This window comes from Dendrobates tinctorius, unplaced genomic scaffold (genome assembly GCF_039654945.1).
Source record: "Dendrobates tinctorius isolate UK_male_01 unplaced genomic scaffold, ASM3965494v1 ptg000020l, whole genome shotgun sequence".
NCBI classification, from domain to species: Eukaryota; Metazoa; Chordata; class Amphibia; order Anura; family Dendrobatidae; genus Dendrobates; species Dendrobates tinctorius.
In genome coordinates, this window is record NW_027361688.1 from 45,905,588 (window position 1) to 45,918,464 (window position 12,877).

Consider the following 12,877-nt stretch of genomic DNA (forward strand, 5'->3'; position numbering starts at 1 on the left):
CAAGGTTCTCCTGTGGCGTGATGTATTGGAATTTGCCTTTATAGCGTGGATCCAGGATGCTGGCCAACCAGTAGTCGTCATTGTTCATCATTTTGGCAATGCGTGGGTCCCTTTTTAGGATCTGCAAGGCATAATCAGACATGTGGCCCAATGTTCCAGGTGTCAATTATGCACTGCGAGTGCTGGATGGAGGAGCACTTTCTGGCAAATCCACATCCCTCCAGTCACGCACAAACCCTGTACCTGATCTTGCCACGCCAACATTTTTTCTTGCCCCCTTAAGAAGCATCCACCTCCCCAAAATAATCATTCCCATCATCCTCCTCCCCCTCCTCTTCCTCTTCTTCCTCTACCTTGTCCACGAAACTTCCCAGAGCAGACAATGGCTGACTGTCATCAAGGCTTCCCTCCTCCTCTTCCTCCTCAGCTGCAGACGCCTGCTCCTTAATGTGTGTCAAAGTTTGCATGAGCAGACGCATAAGTGGGATGCTTATGCTTATGATGGCATAGACTGTGCTTACCAGCCGTGTGCATTCCTCAAAACACTGAAGGACTTTACAGAGGTCTTTCAGCTTCGACCACTGCACACCAGACAACTCCATGTCTGCCTGCAAACTGCCTGCCCGTGTATCCTCCCACAAATGAATTACAGCCTGCCTCTGTTCGCACAGCATCTGAACCATGTGCAGGGTGGAGTTCCACATTGTTGCAACGTCGATAATTAGGTGGTGCTTGGGAAGGTGGAGCAATCGCTGCAGCTTCTGCATACGACTGGAGTGTACGGGCGACCGGCGGATGTGCGAGCACAGCCTTCGCACCTTATGGAGCAGGGGTGTTAACTCCGGATAATTATTGAGGAAGCACTGCACCACCAGGTTCAAGGTGTGAGCCAGGCAAGGTATGTGTCTGAGTTTTGAAAGGGCTTTGGCTGCCACAAAATTCCGGCCATTATCACTAACTACCTTGCCTGCCTCAAGATGTAGAATGCCCAGCCATGACTCAGTTTGTCGCTGCAAGTAGTCGGCCAGTACCTTCGCGGTGTGTCTGCTGTCACCCAAACACATCATCTTCAACACAGCCTGCTGACGCTTACCACTAGCTGTTCGATAGTGGGACACCTCGTGTGCAACACTGGCAGCTGCGGATGGAGTGCTCGTGCGACTGCGCTCTGAGGATGAGCTTTCGCTTCTGGAGTAGGGTCGAACGCCTACAGCCAACTGTTTCCTATACCGTGGGCTAGGCAGCACTGTCCCACCGCCGCTGTCCCCTGTGGACCCTGCATCCACCACATTAACTCAGTGCGCAGTGATGGACACGTAACGGCCCTGGCCATGCCTACTGGAACTTGCATCTGTTGTGAGGTGCACCTTTCCACTCACTGATTGCTTGAGTGCATGGACAATGCGGTCTTTCGCATGGACAATGCGGTCTTTCACATGCACGTGGAGGGCTGGGATGGCTTTTCGTGAAAAGAAGTGACGACTGGGTAGGTCATAGCGTGGTACTACGTAGGCCATGAACTCGCGGAAAGCTTTGCTTTCAACCAACCGGTAGGACATAATCTCTAACGAGATTAGTTTGGCAATGTGGGCGTTCAAAGCCAGTGTACGCAGATGAGAGGATGAGTACTTTCTTGTCCTACTCAGAGTCTCTGGTAGGGTGAGCTGGACTTGAGAGCTGCATACGGTGGAACTAGCGGTGGACATGGCGGACTGAGAGAGGGTTGATGATGGTGTTGGTGGTGTTGCTGATGGCCTAGATTCAGTCTTTCGTAGCAATAACATTGTGATTCCATGACTGCTTTGCCCTTGAGACGACACATCGACATTTGCTGCTGGTGGTGTGCTAACCGGTGGGCTTACAGTGGGGGAAGTGATGTAGCGTTGCTGACTACCTTCATTCGGAGCAGGTGCACAAGTGGCACGTGAGGTTTGGTAATCCGTCCACGCTTGCAAGTGCATGGTGGTTAAATGTCTAAGCATGCAACTGGTATTCAAATTTCTCAGATTTTTCCCTCGGCTAAAGGTCTTTGGGCACTTCTTACAGATAACTTTTGCCTGATCATTAGGATTTTGTTCAAAAAAGTGCCACACTGCACTCCTCCTACTATGGAAGACATTTTGAGACCTTGCACGCTGTTCTAATATGACCATCTGGCCCAGGTGTCCTGCAACTTTTTTGTTTTTTGTAACACGTTTTTGGACTGCTACGGTCCAGCCAGATAACAGCTGTTGCGATGTCGTTGCCTGCTGCGGCTCCTCCTCCTCCTCTTCTGAGCTATTGGCAGCGGCACCCTCTTCCCCCAATGGATGCCAATCTGGGTCAACAACTGGGTCATCCATCACCTCCTCTTCAATTTCATGTGCACCTTCCTCTGTTTCACCTTGTAAGGTGGTATAGTATGCGGGAAGGGTCTGATTCTGCCTCTGTACACTACAAGGACAATGTAGTGCTCTGAGTGAATGTACCAGCAGAAAAATCTAGCAGTGGCTGTGCATCAGTGCACTCCATGTCAGATTCATCTTGGACTGGGGAATTCACGATTTGACTTGCTAACTCAGGCATGGTATGTGAAAAGAGCTCCATGGAGTAATTGGTAGTGTGGCTTGCCACATCCTTCATTTTGGTAGGGGTGAAGGACACAAGGAAAGGTGTTGTTCCTGACCAGGAGCCTCCACTGACAACTCAGTGCTTTTATTTTTTGAAACTTCAGAAGAGGAGGCGAGAGAGCTGGAGGCTGTGTCAGCAATGTAAGCCAAAACTTGTTCCTGAAGCTCCGGCTTTAAAAGCGGTTTACCTACTCCCAGAAAAGAGAGCCTTTGAAGCCTTGTGGAGCCAGACGATGATGCAGGCTCAACACCTCCTGCCTTAGGTGCTATTGTGCTTTTGCCACTACCAACAGATGCAACACCACCACCACCACCTTCGGGACATGCTGGCAACCCCCACCCACTTCTATGGCGTCTTCCACTGACATGGAAATTTGATTGATATAGATTTATATCTCTGTGCGTGCTGTGGCCTGTCCTAATTAGACAGAGTCTTATTGTGCGCTCAAGGAAGGAAAGACGCCAAACCTAGTTAGCAGCAATCCTTTCCAGCAGAACTCTGCTAATTTATTGAAATATACATGGTTTTGTCAGTTCGTACAGAAAGGAGTGGTTACTCATCAACATAAAGGCTGCACTTCTAATCTAATTGGTCAGTTTAAATACATGAACATATATGGGTGTCCGACATGGGGTTACTTAGACATCATATGATTTACTGTCCATAGTCTTGCAATGTCAGCAAGACTCCAATATCGTCTTGGAACATCTGTTGTTACTTCCTCTTCTGTATGTCACAAGACAATGCTATCATGAGATAACATCAGCTCCCCAGACTGGCTCATGGGGTGTAGCAAGTCATTTCCAACAACTGGTTACAAAGTTCAAGCTGTGAATATGAGTATATGGAGCATATAGCATATAGGAGGCAAGTGAGATCTTGATGAAATACATATACATATATATTTCTAGAACAATCCCCCTTAGATATCACTTGCTCTAAAATCCTGCTCCTGGCCTAAAGTGCTGCAACTCTTTTATGCTGCCAGTGGACTGACGCACGCCTAGCGCATACATCCTCCCTCCATACAGACTTTCGCAAATGGGCGGTCAGGAGATCTGTCGCTAACGGGGGTTTGGTGCAATGTTATCAAAGTCTCTTAGTTAGCAGTCTATGCAGTCAGTGATGTGTATTCTCTATCAGGTAGTTAATTTATTCAGTCAGGTTGGGCATCCACAGCATCATTCCATCTCAGGTGTATCTTCTGGTATGAGGGCTTTCCTGCAATGCGGTGTGTGGATCCAGGTGGGGGTTTTCCCTCCAGGTTGGTGGCGTCAGCACTTGGAGAAGGGCCATCGGATATGAGATTGAGTGCTTCTCCTTATGGACTTTTTTCACCAACACTCAGTCTCCTGACTTCAGGGCGTGCATACCAGGCACCAAATCTGGACCTGGCAATGAAGGAAAAACTCGAGAATGGATATTAGCAAGATTCTTGATAAATTCAATTACGCATGCACTCAAAGTATCACATTGCATAGTCCACTGCTAAGTAAAGAATACCCCTAACCTGGGTTTAGACCCAAATAAACTTGATTACTGGTGACAGCGTTTTCTGAGCCTATGGGAGTGTTTGTCTGTCTCTTGGCAAAAATTTTTTAGCATGCTGCTCTTAAGTGTACCACTTAGTCTATGGTGCGGGATGGTGGGAAGCGTGTAGGCCTAAGTCTGACCCTACTGCTGATCAGGTCTCTTGTGTCAGGTTTGCTGTGAATGGGGGTCCCTGATCACTTTCTATCACTTCTGGAAACCCCAATATCTGCACACTGTTTTTGAGAGTGGTTTCTTTGCAGTAGTCTTCGTCAACTGGTTCCTTACTGGGAAAATCCTCAGGCCAGATAATGTGGGGGAGCTTTTTCCCACTTGTCCGATGTTGCATTTGTCGGACGCCAGACAGCAGCTGCCGGAAACTTGGCTGTCAAGGTGGGAGTCCAGTCCAATCAGGTCATTCATCTGTGTCTTCATCTCTGTGCGGGGCCATGTGCCCATTGAACCACCGTAGGGTACATACTTTGAGGTAGACTGGGTCTGTCTTGAGGTAGACGTTTTTGAGGTAGACGTTTTTGAGGTAGACGTTTTGAGGTAGACGGTTTGAGGTAGACGGTTTGAGGTAGACAGGTTTCTAGGAGCCCAGTGCTTTTGCCCTTCAGCATCCAGCTTTCCTTCCCCTCCTTCCGAATCTGGTCCTGCTACGTCTTGTACAGGTTTCAGGAAGTCATTTTTTGTAAGGTTTTCCTCGTCTTCAGTCGTCATGTAGTAGCCGTCCGACTCTACGACCTCTCCCATTTTCCATATTGTCTTCCTATGGCTGCTTCTTTGGCTGCCACGTCCGCCATGTTGATGCCCCGTGTCTCTACTGTGTTCAGTTTTCCGTATGCCTTGACCTTCAACACTGCCACCACTTTTAGTAGTTGAAGAGCGTCCAGGAGGTCTCTGACGGCTTCATGATGCTCCATGGTTGACCCGCTTGCTGTGATGAAGTCTCTTGCAGCCCAGATGGGTCCGAAGTCATGTGTTATGCCATGCGAGTACCTGGAAGCTTTGTTCTACGCAATCTGGCAGGCCTTTCGTCAGCTGTATCGGTTCTGCTTTTTGGGCTCTTGGGCTGACAAACTTCTGGACCATACAGTAGGATGTCTTGATTGCTGGTCACTGCACATCCCGTATGGAAACCTTCCTTCATCATCTGCAAAACTGGAGCCATTTTTCAGACTTTTTTTTCCCTCTTAGGGTCCGTATCCGCATTATCCCTTGGGAGTGGGAGTAGAGACAGGTAACGGCTGAGAACACTGAAGAGTGGTGGAGAGCAGCCTTGTCAGGAGGGCGTGTGCTGCAGATATTGTTCTCATGCAGGAGGGCCTCCCCCTTGAAACTGGATCCAGGCCAGCTGAGAGGTAGTCTAGAGGCCTCTGCTTGTCCTCTGTGGGTCTGTTTTAAGACGCCAGTAGCATGACCTCCTCCATCTTTGTCCTTCCTTCTCCGTTTGGCCAAGATGGTATGGCTTCTCGTAGTCAGGGAGGCCTAGAGCTGGTGCAGAGACTATTGAGTCTTTCAGTTTCCTGTGCTAGATGAAGGCTGCAATGCGTTGATGCAATTGTACAGAGGCTGCATTAAGACTGGAGCACCAGGGATCCTAGTTCTGCAGTACGAGACTAGACCAAGGAAGGCCTGCATCTTCGGAGTTGTTGAGGGAGCCATCTTCTCCTCAGCGGTCTTCCGGTCATCTGTCAAGTGTTTCATCTAGTGGGCGATACGGTGTCTTCAGGAACGTAACTTGCTTTTGACACCACTGGACTCTGTTTTGCAGAACTTACGTTGCTGAAGAGACAAGGAAAAGGGCTGTGTGGGTAGCGATGTCGTTGACTTCTGCATGCTCCACAATCCAATTGAAGGGGATGGAGGACAATGCTCTGGCGAGCTGTGAAAGGCTGTTCTGGGCCCTCTTGGGCATCACTGTCCATTTGTTCTGCACCCCCCTTGTGCGTTTTCAGGAACTGGTCATCCAGGTGGGGGGGGACATTGAGGGGAGTTTTGGGAAGATCCATCACCGTGAGCATCGTTTCAGTGGCTGGCACGTTTGTCAGCAGAGTGTGCAGATCTGGCACAACTGGAGTTTCAAACACGGTTGCTTCGCTCACAGCCCTCAGGTTATGCACCATTCAATCCAGCCTGGTTTTCCTTTCACAGTCTTCACCTTGATCGAGTAAAGCTGGCACTGCATGATGATTCCCGTGGATGAGGCGGCTCAATCTGGCCTTGCTCTTCACAGTGCCGTTAGGGACTCCCATCTTCTGGCACAGAGCCGGCAGGAAAACAAGCCGTTTACTGGGGTCCTCTTCATCAGAGACGACGTCCAGCTGAGCTTGCTTGCTCTCACAGGGGGTCTTTTTGCTGGGACGTCTTCTTTTCCAGCCAGCAGCAGTTCCTTTCACCTAGCTTGATCTCAGCTCAGCATTTGTTAACCAGTTTGAGGAGCTGAGTGGCTGTCTTCTGGTCCAGGGCCTGGATAAACTTCAGGAAGCACGTTCAGAATCTTGTCCAAGCTGATCCTCTGGCGCTGGAGCCAGAAGCAATGTAGCCATTTCACGAAGTGGGTGTGGCCCATCTGGGTTAAGAGTCTCCTGACCCATGCCAAAGTTCTTAGGCTGTTTCTTGAACAGCAGTTCCACTTAGACCTCCAGTTGGTCAGAGGCAGTTTGGCTCTGGGTGATGAGCAGCGGATACTGGACCTTCTGATCATCCGGGGTTCCAGATTTGAGTGACAACTGCACTGGCGCAACTTGAAGTCTCCCTTAGACCATAGGCTTCCTGGTACTATGTCCAGCACCTCCTTGGGTAGGCTTGCACCAGTTGTTCGAGGCAGGCTCTTGTAGGGTCACCAATAGTAACTTGGCACTCAACTTGAATGATCCTTTTTGAAAGAAAATTTTATTATGTGCAGTCTCAGAAACGTTTCGGCCCACAACAGGCCTTCATCGGTCTGCCGACTGATGTCACAGTGTGGTGACTAAATGCAAGTCCAAAATTTCGTATATATTGATTCCTGCTATCAAGGTTGGTGCAGGTGTGCACTGTGCACTCACTTGATACTGTTTGCGTATGGGCTGGTAAACTAGCCAGACTCAATATATATTGATTTTGGTGCGGTATCTAACTCCTTGGATTCAAATTAGGATGACGCACATTGTGAGATGCTTGGCCATGTAAGACAGGCGTTTGATATGAAAAACTAAGTGCTCTTGAACCACACGTCCATCCAGGACTGTAGCTGAGAGGGAGCACAAGATAAGCAGTGTAATCAATGTAGTGGTATCCCCTAAAGCTTGTGGAGGTCGGTTGGGGTATGTAGATCAAAACGCGGTATCCACCTCATCCAAAAAGATCCTGTACTTAATAAAGTTTTGCCTGACAAACCTACTGTTACATTTAGGAAGGCCAGATCAATAAAAAATCATCTGGCCCCTAGCAGATTGAGCCAATGTACTCCCGACAATCATACCGGCTTGACACCAGGCATTTTTAGATGCCAGAGACCCAGGTGTAGCCTTTGCAGCAATATTGCCCTTAATACCTTCATTTTTTCACATCCATTCACCTCAGAAAAATTCACCATCACTAATCACCTGTCCTGTGTGTCTGCCTTTGTTATCTATGTTATCCTGTGTCCTTGTCCTAAATTATATGTTGGGAGAACCACACAACCCCTTCATTGTAGAATGAACTCACATAGACACAACACTAAAATTGGATATCAACAACATGGTCTGTCACGACACTTTGATTTATTTCACCAAAGAGATTTATCTAAAGCCATCATTTTTCCTATAGAACACATCCCTGAACACGTTTCCAATAGAACCCAAGCATTAAACAGAAAAGAGGTCTATTGGATCTATAAATTGAAGACAATTGGCCCCTATGGCCTCAATATTATCAATGATGCTTTTATTTGATTTTATCCTTATTGTGATTTTCATACACTTTTATTACATTTTACCCAATTTTATGTTTTTTTTCTTTTTTTTTTTTTTCTCTGATGTCCGATTTTGATTTTCTCTCTACAAAATAAAATGAAAAGACAATTTCTTTACAAAAAAACATCATTTAAGTCTAATGGTATAATGTACTAATACATACAAAAAACATCATTACAGTCTTATAGTCGAGTGGACTAATACCTTGTAATTGCATCTTATAGCCTGCTATGAGCCAGGTCCTAATACCATTTGAAGTGGTTTTTTTTTTTTTTTTTTTGAATTTTGATTCCTATAAAATAAATTGACAAACAATTCCTTTTATGTTCTTCACACCACTTCTGTTTATTCTAATGGTTCAGTGGATTAATACCTCGTACTTTACAACCTGCACTTGCACTTTATTAGTCAGGTTCTAATACCACTTCAAGTTATTATGCTGAATTTTGATTTCTATAAAACAAATAATTTCTTAAATTCTTTCTTAAACCACTCCAGCTAAATCCAATGGTTTAGTGGACTAATACCTGGTACTTGCACTTTACAGCATACATCAGCACTTCATGAGCTAGGTTCTAATACTCTTTGAGGTCTCACCCCTCCCCCCCTTTTTTTCATTAACCTTAGGCTACTTTCACACATCAGGTTTTCGGCGTCAGGCGCGATCCGGCGTCGTGCCGGAATGCCGGATCCGGCAAATGTTTTGTAAAACCTGATGTGCCGGATCCGGTTTTCTGCCGGATCCGTCTTGTTCTTGACAGACAAAACCGGATCCGTCTCATCCGGTTCATCCGTTTTTCTATCCGTTTTTCGACGGATTACGCCGGATCTGGTTTTTAAAATTGACCCTTGTGGCCTTCCGAACGGGATTGGCTACTGGAAAACTATATATAGCATGTTCCTACAGCCCTTCTTTGACAGGTTGTAGAGGAGAAAGTGCAGGTTGGAGAGAAGAGCAAGTTACTGGCGAAGATGGATGTTGTCATTGGAAATATTACCACTAGAAGTTCTGTGACGGTTTCAGTAATGAGGGACAATTTTGCACTATACTTTATGTCACCTCAAGGCAGAGTACACTGGCAGGATGACAGAGTGTGAAAGATTTGTGCCCTAACCAAACTTGTGTACCTTCTGGACCAACAGTATATACCTTTGCCAACCAAAGTTGGCTATCTTGTCATGGTCTTACTATTTTTAGCTTTAGGCCACAGGTGTGTACCTGGTTGTGTTTTATGCAAAGTATTTCACCTTTTAACAAAAGTTGTGTACATTGTTAGGAAATCACCAACAATAAACACAACTTTTCAGGTGAAATACTTTGCTTCAAACACAACCAGGAACACAACTGTGGCAAAAAGCTAAAATTTACCCACAGTTATACCTGGTTTTGAATACCTTTTTACCTTTTAAATACCCTGTATTTAACCTTTTTTTTAAACATATTTCGCCGCAGAAAGAAATGACAGACAACCAGTGTAAACAATAATTTAACTTTTATTTAAAATATTTTTTTTTGTGTAAACTGTTTTTAAAGTTAAAAAAACTTTTTTAATAAAGGTTTGAAACCAACCAAATAGGCATTTTTATTACAAAAAAAACATTATAACTCGGTGTAGTGTGGGGTGGAAATACTGCTGGAGGGGCTGCGGGACACTTCGACAATGGGAGTGTGGAGAGAGGACTGGGATCGTGGTGGGGAAGGAACAGTTAGAGGTGATGGTGTGGAAAAAGCTACAGAATGGGTGGACATGTGGGAGGCAGAAGAGGTGGTGGGCGGTGGAGTGGAGGGTTGGGCAGGGACTGTAGGAGCAGATGATGTTGATGGAAAGTTGTATGGGGAAGGAGTTTGGTACGGGGAAGGAGTTTGGTACGGGGAAGGAGTTTGGTACGGGGCAGGTTGCTGGAAGTGGGGAGATGTCTGGTACTGGGGAGGTTGCTGGTACTGGGAAGGTTGCTGGTACTGGTGAGGTTGCTGGTATGTAATAGGAGGGGGAGGATGGAAAGTGGCTGGAGGGGGTGCAGATGTAACAGGAGGGGGAGGATGGAAAGTGGCTGGAGGGGTGCAGATGTAATAGGAGGGGGAGGATGGAAAGTGGCTGGAGGGGGTGCAGGTGGAGGAACTACAGTGGTGGGAGGTGGAGGTTGGGAGGTAACCTGCTGTAGAGCACCGTGGCACGAATGCATTACATGCATCTGCTGGGTAGGAGATAGTGTTGCCATGCGCTCCACAACAGACCTGAAAAAGGTGTGGTTTGGCGAAGATCTTGCTTCTGAATGCATGGTTTGCAGAAGTGTCTTCACCTCCAGAATGCTGGAGTTGATCTGCTGAAAGCCTGCGGAGATTTGCTCTGACAAGACTTTTAGACAGTTCTGGAAAGATGCATTCAGATGCAAGAACTCTGGCGCATAACTCTTTTCCTGACCCCTCTGCCGCTGCCGCCCAGTACCCGCAGGTGTACTAGAGGTGGCAGGGGCAGAAGGGTGGGGTAAAGGGAAAGCGATCTCCTCACCAGCAGCTTCATGTAATGTAGGCGGCCACGATGCTCCTGTGCTGGTGGATGGGACAGATGGGTCGAATGTGTGGGAAGGCTGGGAAGGTGCAGATGTACCGGGGCGGTCGAAGTGTCCCTCGGTGCCGGTCTCCTCAGGGATCGCCTCAGAAGGGTCCAATCGTGCAGGCTCCCGAGTGCTGCTCACCTTGCTGTGGAATAAAGAGAAAAAAAAACAATTAAAATACTGACATGGTATGGCCCTGGCTGAAAAAAAAAGTTACATCTAACATTTTTTTTCACATGTGGTGTGTAATATTTACCTTCTAGTGACCATTGTTTCCCGGAGGAACGACAGGGCTTGTGCGTACTTGTACTTGCTCCTGCGTCCTCCAGATCCACTCGGGGCCCACATCTCTTTATTGAACTCCTTCTTGAAACGATCCCTCACAGACCGCCACCGATTCACAATTCTGTTCCCTGAAACGAGAAAGGAGTGGTTAGTATACAACATCAGTGTTTCACAAACTCCAGTCCTCATGGTCCCCAGGGGTCATGTTTTCAGGATTTCCATAGTAAATAGAAATCCTGAACACATGATCCGTGGGGACCACGAGGACTGGAGTTCGGGAAACACTGGTTTACATCAAGCAACCGGTACTGTATATACTTACGCTCTTTAATCTGGGCCCGAACATCGAGGTCCTCCCAGCGGCCCACAAGGAGCGAACAGATTTCCTCCCAGAGTCGTCGGGTAACGATAAGGTCAGCGTGGCGGTGGTCAGCCATATTCCAGAGCGGCTCCCTTTCTCTGACGAGATCGATGAGGTGGTCCACATCGAGTCCTCCATCCTCACCGTCAGAGTCGGGAGCACGCTGTGAAGGCTGTTAAAGAAAAAGACAAAAATAACATAATTAGCCTCCACAAAAGAAATGAAATAAAAAGTGCAAAAAAACAAAGCAAAAATATTTATATTTACACGCTGGTGACCGCCGCGTTGCTGTCGCCGACGACCCTGGGAGGCACTGCGAGGACCTCTTGGCCGAGCACCAGATTGGGAAGACTAGAGAAGAAAACAAAAAATGTTATGTCTTTGGTTGTAGGCATTTGTTTGCTGTGTGTGGTCTGCAGAACATTGTTTTCTATGTGTTGTGTGTAGTGTGATGTTGTGTTTCTGCGTTTGATGCAAAAAACTTACCAATTGTGAGCCCACTCCAAGTGTCTGTCCACCCCTTCCTTCTTCTTCTGGGAGCTCCTCTTCATCTTGTGAATCCTGTTTTGAAATAAAAGTCAATGAATAGACATATATTACAGAGATGATGGATTTTGGAAATAAAAACTTACCGTCAAACGCTGACGATGCGAGGGAGGGCTCCCAGAAGATGACGTGCTGTCTTCCTGGTGGCCACACTCCATGCCTGTGGGTGGTGTTCCAGCTGCTGCCATTGCTGCTGCTGCTGCTGCTGCATCTATTGGGCGGCTGTTGAATAAAGAGAAACAAAGGGCCAATGAATATCTTGATATTCAATAGCCCTAGTTTGGAGGAATGGGGGATTTGATAATTACCGTCTCTCATCTGCTGCTGGCCTCCCCTCCTCAGCATGTTCCATTTGCTGCACCATTTGGGGTGGTGGTGGTGCTGATGGTGCTGCATTGGTCTCCTGCCTTCTCCTGCTGCGCTTGGTTGCTTTCTTGGGTGGCATGTTGGGTGTGGCTGTGGGTCCCACTGTCTTGCTTTTATATATGTCTTGTGGGCAGAGCTACTGAGCATGCTCAGACCAAAAAAACCGGATCAGGCGCATTGCGGCGCTCATAGGCTTTCATTGTGTGAAAAAGCCGGACACGCCGGATCCGGCGTGTCCGGCTTTTTCGCCGGAGACAAAAAACGTTACAGTAGCCGTTTTTTCCAGACGCCGGATCGCGACACATTGCCGGATCCGGCGAAAACCGGATAAAACGCATGGCCATCCGGCGCGATCCGGCGCAAATGCAAGTCAATGGGGGGGAAACCGGATCCGGCATTGCATTTCGCCGGATCCGTTTTCTGTCAAAAGCGCCGGATCGCGCCTGACGGCGAAAACCTGATGTGTGAAAGAGGCCTTAGCCACTTTTTACCCCGTGATCCATAGCACTCTGTTTTATTTTTATTTTTGCATAATTTTATATATTTTTTCTCATTTTAATACACTTTTATTGTGGTGTTTTTATGTTAATAAAATTTCATTGTTTTTGAGTTTTTTTTTTTTTTTTTTTCTTTGACCTTTGCTGATGTCATTTAACCCTGTATTGGCGCCATTTTTTTC